A 12,708-nucleotide genomic window follows, 5' to 3' on the forward strand; every position below is an offset into this window, starting at 1 on the left:
AATGTAAATTGATTTATTTAAAATAGTAAACACCAACATACTGCTGTCAATTAAACATAAAATAACCTCTGTAACAGAAAAATATTTGACCCCATTTTACTAATGAATATAGAGTGGACGTTACAATCTATGTCTTTACTATGACTGTCAAAAGGTAAATAATCTACTTTTTCTGTGTTGTTTTTCATTGTGTGCATACATTTATGATAGAAGATATGTTAGTTTTAATATCAAAAATGACTGTATCTTAGATCTGGGACTGGTTAATTCTTTAAAAATTTCAGTAACTATAGAAAAACAGAAGACAGAATTGATTCACTATTTTCTTCATTATAAAATAAAAGTAAATTACCTTTATAAGATTCCCCACATACGCATATAATTTTTATTCATGAAATGAAATTATCTCAATTTGCTCTTTATTTTATTAGAGTGTATTAGTAGTATTCATTTGGGAATCTCTGTGAAGAGAAACTATATAAACATTATGAGAAGTAGTTAGAAAAAAGACAAAATAAACTTTTGAAAAATTGTATTCCTTTATGGGGAAAGAGGTACTATCACATTCATTGTTGACCCAGGAAAGGAAATGACCAAAGAGACTTGTGGAAAGAAAAGATGTCTATAGAAATAGCTGATGAAAAGGAAAAGTCAGTCCCAGAATACTGTTGACAAAGGTTAACCACAAAAGAACCCTGACATCAGTGTTCAATATAGAGCAATTAGAAAGGAAGCCACAGTATGTCTGTTACCCTAAGGATATAGTCAGGTTTAATTGATGGAATGTGCTTTAAATTAAAATAACTCTACTCATAATGACATTTTTTGCAGTAATTCTTATTACATGGACTAGTAATCTCCATAGGCAAGAACCAAACACAAACTTACATACACTTTGAAATGAATATTGAATGTTGAAAATTATTTGTTTGCTGTCTCTCTTGCCTTCCTCTTGAATAGAATTTCCTAAAGAAAGGAGAAGTATAATTAGAGACTTTGTCATTCTCTTAATCTTTTTGAAGGTGTGAAAAATTACTTTATTAGTCCTATTTATTTAACATTGTTTTCCACAATAGATATGTGCAACTCTTATTAGAAAAGCATTTGATAATATAAAATCAAATCATCTCAATAGATGGTTCTATTCTTTATTATAATTAACTTTTTAATTTCATTATATTTGACAAATACCCTTTCAAAACTATAGATCTTCTCAAATTTGTACATTTTTTGTGTGTTTATGAGAAACAATGTAACTAGGTGATTGAAAACTTAATACAAACTCTATCAACTTTTCTAGTTTGTGACCTCAAATGAACCTAAATTCTTCAGATATAAAGTTGAAATAACTGGGCTGCCTACTATAGAAACAATTGCGATGCAATTGAATTAAGCAGATATAGATAATTAAAATTGGTCCATAGGAATTAGGCCTTTCATTACACTTATATGCCATATAAGTATACTTATTTATACTTATTTTTTACTTCCTTTATACTTCCTTACACTTATCTACCATAGGTTTTCCTTTACACTTATAAAACCAGGTAACATACTCTCCATTTTCTTATTTCCAAACATGTTTATCAATTCTAATCTCTTTAATTATATACATATATAATTTAGGATCAGATTGTTTTTGTCTATAAAATGGGATTTTGATTGATATTCCTTTAAATTTGTAGTTTTATTTGAGACTAGAAGGTATTTCTATTCTTCCAAAACAATATTTTTGAGCGTCTCTACCAATGAATTTTATAACTTAAAATGATATGAACATTTTTGTTTTCAAACTATTGACAGAGTTCACTGAGATAATTTGCTTATTTGATAATGAGAGAGTCTTCATTTATGTGTGTTTTTTTATGTTTGTTTGGTGTGAGATTAATGTGTGATTCCATAACACCTTGAAGTAAAACAGAACTTCCAATTCCTATCACTAATTAAAAGTGACAGTAAGTTTTGTCACACCAGTCCTACCTAAGACTTGAAAGGGAACATAAAAAAACTACAAGTATGAGCAATAGCTCTTCAGATAGAAAATACTCTTTTGTAATAACTCAGGAAGTTTGCAGTTAATTCTAAACAATTAAAGGAAGTAGATGACAACATGGTCATGTTTTCATCGTTTTAATGAGGTAAAATCAAGATGGCAATAGTTTAAACTGGACACAGCTTTACATCAATTATGGAGATCATACTTTGAGCCTAGGGGCTCTTTAATGCTAAGACTCTATGCTTGAATGCTAAGACTCATGAAAAGCTGCTTTAAAGTCAAGTTTCACAAGTTATTCAAAATTCTATGCCTAACCTTACTCTAGGTGTCTTGTTATATTTTCTTCACTTTATGATCCTTACATTACTATTTTCTCATCTTTCCAGAGTACAAAATAGCAGTATCCTGCACTGTACTGCACTGTCCTCCCGTTGTTCATTGATTTGCTCAAGCGGGCCCAGTAACATCTCCATTGTGAGACTTGTTACTATGTTTGTTTGGCATATTGAATACGTCACAAGTAGATTAATCCTAAAACATAAAAATATTTTAAAATTTGTCTTAAGCTCCTTAGTCTGCATTAAACTTTCTAGACTGTATTTTTAATTTAGAATTAGAAGAAGAGGTAGTTTTAGGAGCACTTTTTAGTGTTATAGCAAAGACTAGACAATAACATAATAACTAACTGGAAGTTCTCTTTTACTTTGATGCCAAAACCTTACATTATTCTTTTTTTATGCTTAAGAAAGTGTCTAATTAAGAAAGGGACCCTCCTCCACTGCTGGTGGAAATGCCAACTGTTTCAGCCCTTTTGGAAAACAGTATGGACGATTCTCAAAAAATTAGAAATTGAGCTCCCATTTGACCCAGAAATATCACTACTGGGAATGTATCTCAGAGAGGCAAAAATGTATTATAGTCGAAATGACATCTGCATTTCTTTGTTCATTGCAGCACTGTTTACAATAGCCAGAATCTGGAAGAAATCTGAGTGCCTGAGAACAGATGACTGGTTAAAGAAACTTTGGTACATTTACACAATGGAGTATTATGTAGCTGTTAGAAAAGGTGAAGTCAAAAATTTACATACAAGTTGTACTACATGGAAAGTATCATGCAGAGTGAAATGAGTCAGAAAAAGAGGGACAGGCATAGAAATATTGCATTCATCTGAGGAACATAAAGTAACAAAATAGGAGACTAACACCCAAGAATAACACCCAAGAAATAAGTACCAGGAGGTTCACTCCATGGCTTGGAGTCCAGCAGCACATGCTAGGTGAAAAGCAGCTCAGATAGAGAAGGGAGCACCAAGTAAAGGGTGTTGGGAGGATCCACTCAGGATGGGAGATGCATGCTGAAAGTCGACTGTAGACTGAACGTGATTTCCACTCAATGCCTCTTTTGCAAACCACAACACCCAAAAGGAGAGAAAGAACAAAAGGGAATGTCCTGCCACAGAGGCAGGGTGGGATGGGGGGATGAGGGTTGGGAGGAATACTGAGATCAGTGTTGGTGGATGGATGGGTACTCGAACATTGTGCAATTGAAACCCAAGCACCAACAGTTGTAAGTCTACAACTGTACCTCATGGTGTTTCACTAATTAAAAAAAAAGTGCCTAATAACTATTTGATTTATTTCAGAAAATTTTAAATAGCTATCACAAGCCCATCACTTATATTGTTAGATTAATTTAACTCTTAAAAAGGGAAGCAGTCTCACTTCAGTGTAACTAAGTGAGCAAGGCAATAATGACCTTGATCTCCTGCTTCCTTTCTATCCATGACTAGTTCAACTTAGTAAACCAACAACACCCATGACCTTGAGTGTTTGGTATCTATATAACATTGCCTAAACTTTGCTTCACCAGCCTTGCTAGGATTCAGTACTATGATACTTAAGCAAACTTTGGTGCAATCCAGGTTTGCTTAAATTTCATACTACAGCCATCATCAAAATTTGTAATTTCTTCAGTGGCTTCCATTAACTGAGCAATGTCTGGTATGCACAACTTAGAATTGTTTAGGCCCATGTGACCTGTTGACAGCGTGATAATAGCCAAGGAATAAAGTCTGTGAAAATCTGGTAGCTGGCCAAGCCCATTCAACAATGGTACTCCAGTCACTGTGGGACATAAGTAACCACAAACTCCAAATAGTCATACAAACCCCCAAAAACTTAGCTGCTAAGGGACACCAGTGAACTATCCAGTCCTATTGGAATGCAAACTCCAGGCCCAAGACTCACATAACACTTACGTAATGCACTGTAGCACTGTCCTCCCATTGTTCATCTATTTGCTCAAGCAGGCACCAGTAACATGTACATTATGAGACTTGTTACTGTTTTTGGCATATTGAATATGCCACGGGGAGCTTGCCAGGCTCTGCCATGTGGACGGCTTACTTTCGGTAGCTTGCCAGGCTCTCCAAGAGGGAAGGAGGAATTGAACTCAGGTCAGCCATGTGCAAGGCAAATACCCTACCCACTGTGCTATCGTTCCAGCCACTTACAAAATAAGGACATAAAATACAGGGAATTATGTAAACTCCTTATCAAAGCATTCTAAAATTGTTAATTCTAAAATACACATAAAACAGGTTAGTAGAAGAGAACTTCATTAAGGACAGGAACAGTATGAGCAAATCCAAAATAGATCTTAAGGCCATAAAAAGTACAATGACAGAAACCTCGCATCAAGTTAGTCAGTTGAGGGATAGGAGGGAAATAATAAAATAGAAAAGAAAAAGCAAGAGAGCAAAAGAAAGAGAGAGAGAAGGGAGGAAGAGAGGAAGAGAGGAAGACAGGGAGGGAGGAAGGTTGGAAGGGGGGAGGGAAGGAAGGAAGGAAGGAAGGAAGGAAGGAAGGAAGGAAGGAAGGAAGGAAGGAAGGAAGGAAGGAAGGAAGGGGGAAAAGAAAGACCACCAAAAACATAAAAATGCTAAGCAGTATCCCTAATGATTACAAATATAAAGATTCTCATTTTTAGTAGAGCTTATTCAATACTACTTGTTCTAGGTGTTTGTACAGTTTTGCTTCTATGGCCCTTATGTGCCTTCTCAGTGTGTCCATTTAGTTTATCTTCTAGCATTTCTTTCACTTGATTGGACCACCATCTCCTTTGTGCAAAAATCTACTTCACATAGCGGGGAGAAAGGAATGCAAAGTTTAAGAAGAGAACTCCAAGAACGACCACCAACTAGCATTGCTTTAGAACTCATAATTTTCTTTATATTTTATTTGTAACTAAAATTTCATATCATTCCTTTTAAACAGCATAATAACCTGACTGGATAATATATTTTTATTTGACTGCCATTTTTTTCTCAGATCTTTGTCAGATCTACTGTGAGTTTTTATTTTGTTTGCTGGCTTTTGTTTTGAGACACTCACAGCGGTTTTCAGGAATTACTCCTGACTCTGTGCTCAGGGATCACTCATGCAGGGTTCAGGTTACCAAAGGCATGCCAGAATCAAATATGAATCAGAAAAGCAAGTTGTGTGCCTTACACACTGTACTATCTCTCCAGACCCTTCAATGTTTTATGAATCCTTCTTTACAGTTAAGAAGGAGAATAAGAATATGAATAAGAGAATAAGCTTTGCTCTTATTGCTCTAAGAATTATATATTTATCTTTGGGTCTTGCTATTTTAATTATGTTACCTCTGTTTCTCTTTAGGTTTATTCTGCTTAGGACTCTGAGCATGCTGAATTTTGGTATATGGATTATCAAGCTGGGAAAGTTTATGATTATAATTACTCTTCCCAATATTTCCTCCTCTTCTTTCTTTCCCCTTCTCTAGGATCTCTATTCTTCATAAAGTGTACTGTTTTCATAGATCATTAATGTTTATTCATTGTTTTATTTTCCCTTCTGTTCTTTTAGGACGATTTCTTGTATCAGTCCTCAACAAACAAACACTGCCCTCCCATTGTTCATCAATTTGCTCTAGTGGGCCTAGTAACATCTCCATTTTGAGACTTGTTGTTACTGTATTTGGCATATTGAATATGTCAGGGGTAGCTTGCCAGGCTTTGCTCTGCGGGCGAGATACTCTCGGTAGCTTGCCATGCTCTCCGAGAGGGGTGGAGGAATCGAACCAGTCTCGGCCGGGCTGTCTGCGTACAAGGCAAACGCCATACCACTGTGCTATCACTCTTTGACCGACTGCTTCTTCTTCTCTCCATTGTGTTTTTTACTTCTATTATAGTCTTCAGTTCAGTGACTTTGACTAAAGTTTTCTCATTATTTCTCTTTCCTTGTTAGAGAGCTCCTCTGTTTTCCTTCAGTTCAGTGAACAGTCTAACCATTGTGACTTTGAATTCCTCTTCAGGGAGAGTAGAGAGCTCTTGTGTGCTTGGGGATATTCCCGGGCTTTTCACATCATCCATTAGTTCTGATGAGTTCTTGTACTTCTTCATTATTTCTGTCGCCCTGTAGAAGGTAGTGGTGAGAATTTAGCTATTATGCTGGTCTATGCTTTGTCAGTATGTTAAACCTCTTTGCTGATTACCCTCCACCCCTCATGGAAACAGAGCTTATACTGTAAATTTGTTAATCAAGTTTACTGGATCAGTCAGAATCTTTCTTTTGGCAGACCAGGAATATGCTCTATGCTTTACCTATTTATGAGCATGTAGAGTGAGTGCATGTTGTGGGACCAAAAAGGAATGGGAGACTGAGCTGAGTTATCCAGAACACTTCCCATGTCAGGGTTAGATCTCTGTACTCCTCATTCCTTTATTCTGTGTATATTGAGGAATGCATTAGAGCACAAATGATGGTAGAATGATGGCTGAAACACTGAGATATCTGCATTAGGCTAGGCTACAACTTACCAAGTGTTCTTATTCTTTTTGAAGGCACCTTGACCCTTTGCTCTGGAGCTAATAACATTATAACAAAACACTTATTTGACATCACTCACTTCACATATTTTTAAGCAAAAAGCCAATATTTACTGTTTTTAGCTATTGACTTTTTAAATGTCCACTGAAGAACGTATTGATGAACTGTGTGGTTTCATCCTAAGTGAAAAGATATTAATTACTTGAGGTCAAATAAATAGTACAAGAAATATGTGGACAATGCTGGTTCAATTTTTAGCACTGCATATGGTTTCCCAGTACTGCTGAGAGTAATTCTAAACACAGAGTTAGGAATAATCCCTGAACAGTGCTGAATGAGGCCAAAAAAGTCCAACAAATAATTAAGTATACTTAAATGTTTTGTTTTGTTTCCCTATAGTTTCCAGTAGTTTTACTTTCTTTCCATCATGTCACAACAGAGACAAAAGGTCACTGATCTTTCATCTTACCTAAGAAGGAAGGTCATGCTTTAGTAATTAGTAATTTATCCACACTGCATTTTAGGGCTGGAGCAATAGCACAGCAGGTAGGGCGTTTGCCTTGCATGCAGCCAACCCGGGTTTGATTCCTCCACCCCTCTCAGCGATAGCACAGCGGTAGGGTGTTTGCCTTGTGTGCAACCGGCCCGGCTGAGCCGGGTTCGATTTCTGCACCCCTCTCGGAGAGCCTGGCAAGCTACCGAGAGTATCTCGCCCGCATGGCAAAGCCTGGCAAGCTACCCATGACATATTCAATATGCCAAACACAGTAGCAACAACTCTCTTGATGGAGACGTTACTGGGCCCACTCGAGCAAATCGTTGAACAACGGGAGGACAGTGCTACAGTGCTTTCCCTCTCAGAGATCCCGGCAAGCTACCAAGAGTATCCCACCTGCATGGCAGAGCTCAGCAAGCTCCCCATGGTGTATTAGATATACTTAAAACAATAACAACAAGTCTCACAATGGAGACGTTACTGGTGCCCACTTGAGCAAATCAATGAACAACGGGAGGACAGTGCTAGCTACACTGCATTTCTTCATGATTCTGAAGGATTTAAACATATTTACTATATTTTATTGTTTTCAAATGAGTGGTGGTCTCATTCAATATGCTTTTTCCAAATGCTGTGAACTGGTATTAGGTTTCTGTACACCATTATCTTTTTAAAAATTATGAATTTAGAATATTTGTTAAATTTTATCAAAATATTTGTGTCAGATATATTAATATAGAAATTTAGATATAGGACCACAGTGATTATTAAAGTGCTAAGATGTGGCTGACTTTTATTTTTTTTATTTTAGTATAGTTAGAATAAAGTTACAATAATGTTTCAGTTTATAGTATTGATGTACAAAGTGATGTCACACTACCATCTTCAAAGTGCTCGTAACCCTCCACCTTTGTTCAATTATTAAGCATGATTTTCCTTCCATGAGAGCCATCCCACCTCTACTTTTTTATTGTCACTTATAGTTTTGGTGCAACCTGTTATCTCCCTCTAGCCACCACACACCCACACCCTCCACCAATACTCCATTTTCACTTCAGTCAGTCTGATTATTTCCCAGTCTTCTTCCTCCCAACCTGTAATCTTCAGGTCTATAATCCAGTTCTCAATAATTTTTTTAAACTGTAGTCTTTTTTATTATTCGTAAAAGTTTCACTCTGACTTCGCATTGTTTTTAAAACTAAGATCCCAGAATTCTATTCCTTACATATCTATTAAATTTTATTTTATAATTTCTAGAACCTAGGAAAATGTTTATTATAGTAAATTATTTATCAAGAGAAAAATATAGTAAAATTGTATATTATTTTATATACACATAATAAATGTCTCTGAAACCATTTAGGGATGTTGTTAAAATTAAAATTTGTTTTGTCTATATTCTGGCTTCCTAAATAAATAAATTCTTAAATTTCCCAAAGCAAGATCATTTCTACAAATTATGAACAAAATTATTTAAATAAAAACTTTATCTTTAGTTTTAATATCAAAATGTTATAGGAGTACAGCTACAAAATATTAATAATTTTTAGTTCAATCATTAATTTGTTTTATTTTGTTTTTTATTTAGGGCTTACAGCTGACAGTACTTAGGGTTTACTCCTGGAAAGTTTTGGGAATTGTATGGGTGCCAGGGATCGAACCTGGGTCAAGGAGGTGTGGACAAGAAGAGCATCTTACCCACCTACACTATTGCTCTGACTTCCAAATAGGTCATTATTTTTTATTTGTGTGTTTGTTGGTTGGGTATAGCACCTGATGATGCTCAGGATTTATTCCTGGCTCTAAGCTCAAGGTTAAAACCTGGGTCAGCTGTATTCAAGGCAAAGACCCTAAATACTGAACCAACTCTCTTGCTCTTTATTGAATCATTAATTTTTTGAGGAGTTCCTATGTACCAGAAGCTACTGAGTAAGGAAAATACATCAGTTAATAAATACATTGTTTGACTTATGAGGAGTATTCTAGTTAAACATGGGAATCATAGAAGACAGAAGAAGAAGAAGAAGAAGAAGAAGAAGAAGAAGAAGAAGAAGAAGAAGAAGAAGAAGAAGAAGAAGAAGAAGAAGAAGAAGAAGAAGAAGAAGAAGAAGAAGAAGGAAGAGGAGGAGGAGGAGAAGGAGGAGGAGGAAAAGGAGGAGGAGGAAGACGAAAAGGAGGAGGGGAAGGGGAAGGGGAGAGGGGAAGGGGGGAGGAGGACATAATACTGAACTATTTTATTTCTTAAAGTATATTTTGATGAACTAATATTTCCAATAAAATATGTTTCAATAAAAATGACTTTATTTTTAAGTTCCTTGACTAGTTCTTTATGGTATATTCTTGATTGTTCCATTAAGTAATTAGATACAAGCACATAAACAACACTTGTCAAATGCTTATCATGTAAATTCCTTTAGTTCCAGAGATAATGTAAAAGATTTTGCTACATTTTAGGTAGTTCTTGATCACTGTGCTTAAACTTGCTTTAACTGCTCTTCTAGTTCAATCTTCTAGACCATTTGTAAGATAAAGAAAAACTTTTCCTGTAAGAACTTTAATAGATACTTGTGTGCTGTGTAGGGAAGAGTGAGAACTAGGAGGAGAAACATGTAGCAAAATAATAATAATAATAATAATAATAATAAACTACATTGGGAAAACGTTTGTTTTACCTTATAGATAAAGATAAATCTATGAAAGAGTAATTTGGCTGATTTAGTTGGTTGGGGAATTAATTTGTTCCCAGAGAAGTTACACTGGGACTCTTTCCAGTTCCTCATAATGTATCCAGATGCAAGAAATTTAATTTACGTTTTAAATATAGTAAATGTTCTAGATTAAGGACTGAGTGCCTGCCAAATATTAAACTCAGCTGTTTTATTATTTTTTTTTTGCTTGAGATACAAAAAATTGTCTTAAACTAAGTTAATTGCTTCCTAATTTTTAAAAATTTGCTGATTTGTATCAAATTTTTCAGAAAACTTGCCAGACTGAGTACTTATGTACTAGGATGCAGCCTGAGGGATTTGTGTAAAAATCAATTTCTAAGGTATTGAAACTTAACTACACATACGGCCATTTGTATCTAACTTTGCCTTGTTCATTTTCTGAAAAAATGCTTGTGCTTTAATTTGCTGATGTTTTTGAATGTTTATAGTAAAAAGTTTAGAGTAGAAAAAATTAACAGATGGTAACTTGAGAAAATTAAGCAACATTATTTTATGTTCTGCTATACATGTGATTATTATTTTTAAATAAATCAAAATCAACATCTTATGTCTCAGAAAATCAACTATCATTGATGATACCAGCTGCATTATTTTTCTTGAAACCTGCATTTCTACAAAAGACATTTAATAAACAATTAAAATCAATTTTTGACTGCTATTTAATGCAAGAAGACTGGGACTAAGTTTTAAAAAGGAGTAAAATTTTAAAATATTCTCTGATTTGTCAGGATAAGATTTAAGACCCTTCATTTACAGTTAATAAAATGTATAACTTAAAGTTTTCTCAGACACCTGTCCCCAGTGCCATTTTACAGCACACAGCAGTGAAGAAAACCGGCTGGCGGGCTCCACAATTCCTGGAGAATCCTCTGGGCCCCGTAATGAGCCAATATCACTGGGAGGTCCCAGACGGGGTAGGTGCTGTCTCCCCGACTTCTCCAGATGGAATCCTGGTGACCATGAGCTTCTACAAGCATGGCTCCGGTATGCAGGTACCAAGACTATTTTCTGAACTGCGTGACTGCTTATGAGGCCATGCGACATTTTCTGATATGCAAAGTGATCAAATAAATGATCTAGCTGCTGTCCCTAAAAATCAGGCTTGAATAGTGGTGTGAATATCTGAGCAAAATATAATATCCAAATGAAATGCATCTGGACTGTGCATTTAACTATGGTGCTATGCCTCCCTGGGAGGTGAAGGGTGTCTGTTCCTCCTCCTGTCTCCCCTTGCGGTGGTGGCATGGTGGCCTGCATCTTTTAGAGACTAATGAACAGCCAGGTATGAGACTGCATTGACGAGGCACATGGGGCTTCATGGGATGGGGGATGGAATCGGCCCTGCTCCCCGCCACAACAATGCTCTGGGTTGCCACCCTCAAATGCCTTCTCCTGCTTCTGAATGACCATGATCCCAGAAGCACACATACCAATATTGGAACCCACGGGTCTCTGGCAGTAATCCCTCTAGGTTTATTACTAAAATATCAGAAATCCAAATTCACGTGGCTGCTATTGTGGCCACACGACATCATATGCTCTTCATAATCAGCAATAGAAAATAAATTATCTAATGATGTCTTTGTGGCAGATTTGAATGTTGGGGAAAATTCAAAATAACAATGTTGGGACTTTTGTCTTAATATTGAATGTGATCAATGTAGAGAGAGAGAGTAAAGTGAAAATCTGCCACACAGGCAGTGTGGCAGGTGGGTAGGAGGGCAGGTATACTGGGATTCTTGGTGGTGGAAAAAGTGTACTGGTGAAGGGACGGGTATTTGATCATTGTATGATCGACTGAGACTTGAACTGAAAGGCTTTGTGACTGTTCTCACAGTGATTCAATAAATAAATTTTGTTTCTCAGATGAAGAAAAGCAAATGAAGACAAAGAAATAAAATTAATGATAAAGAGAACTTTTCCATCAAAGGAATATCCCAAGGAAAATTGAAAACAATTTTTATAGTCAATCCATAAAAATGAAACAAATTTAGTGATTAAAATGATCTGATAAATGGAGGTGATTTGAATAAGCAGATAAATGATTGGAGTTGACATTTATTTTATTACACATGAAATTTTCAGAGGAAGTTGGGAGTCAGTTTTTAGAGACAAAGACATCTGTTGTATCACAAGATACCCTTTGAAAGTCTATGTTACTGACACTTCTATGCTATTTGAAATGGCCTTAGTGATATAAGGGTTCATGCAACAATATCAAAGATACACTAACAGAAGTTTGGTCACAAGAAAAAGAGATTTTACTCTATGTTCCAGAGTTCACTTTGAGACTTCTATGGGTAAAGATTGGTTCTGGCACAGCACATGGTTAAGTCCAAAATTCCTCACTCATAGAAGAAAATAAATAAATGAATAAATAAATAAATAATCCCCTAACAAAATGAAGATATTCTAAATAAACTGTATAGATAGTGAGTATTTTCTTTTTAAATGCTTCTAGGTGTTTGGAACTTGTTGATTATAGCTTAGCAAATCACTGAGTGAAGTTTACCTGAGTTTTGAATTAAAATAACAGTAAGCTAATTCATTGTTTGAGATAGCTGTGTAAATGGTACATGTTATAGTGACTAAGGCAATTCTATCATTTATCACTCTCCTTTATTTTCTCTTCTT

This window comes from Sorex fumeus, unplaced genomic scaffold, assembly GCF_029834395.1.
Source record: "Sorex fumeus unplaced genomic scaffold, SorFum_2.1 ptg000037l, whole genome shotgun sequence".
NCBI lineage: Eukaryota > Metazoa > Chordata > Mammalia > Eulipotyphla > Soricidae > Sorex > Sorex fumeus.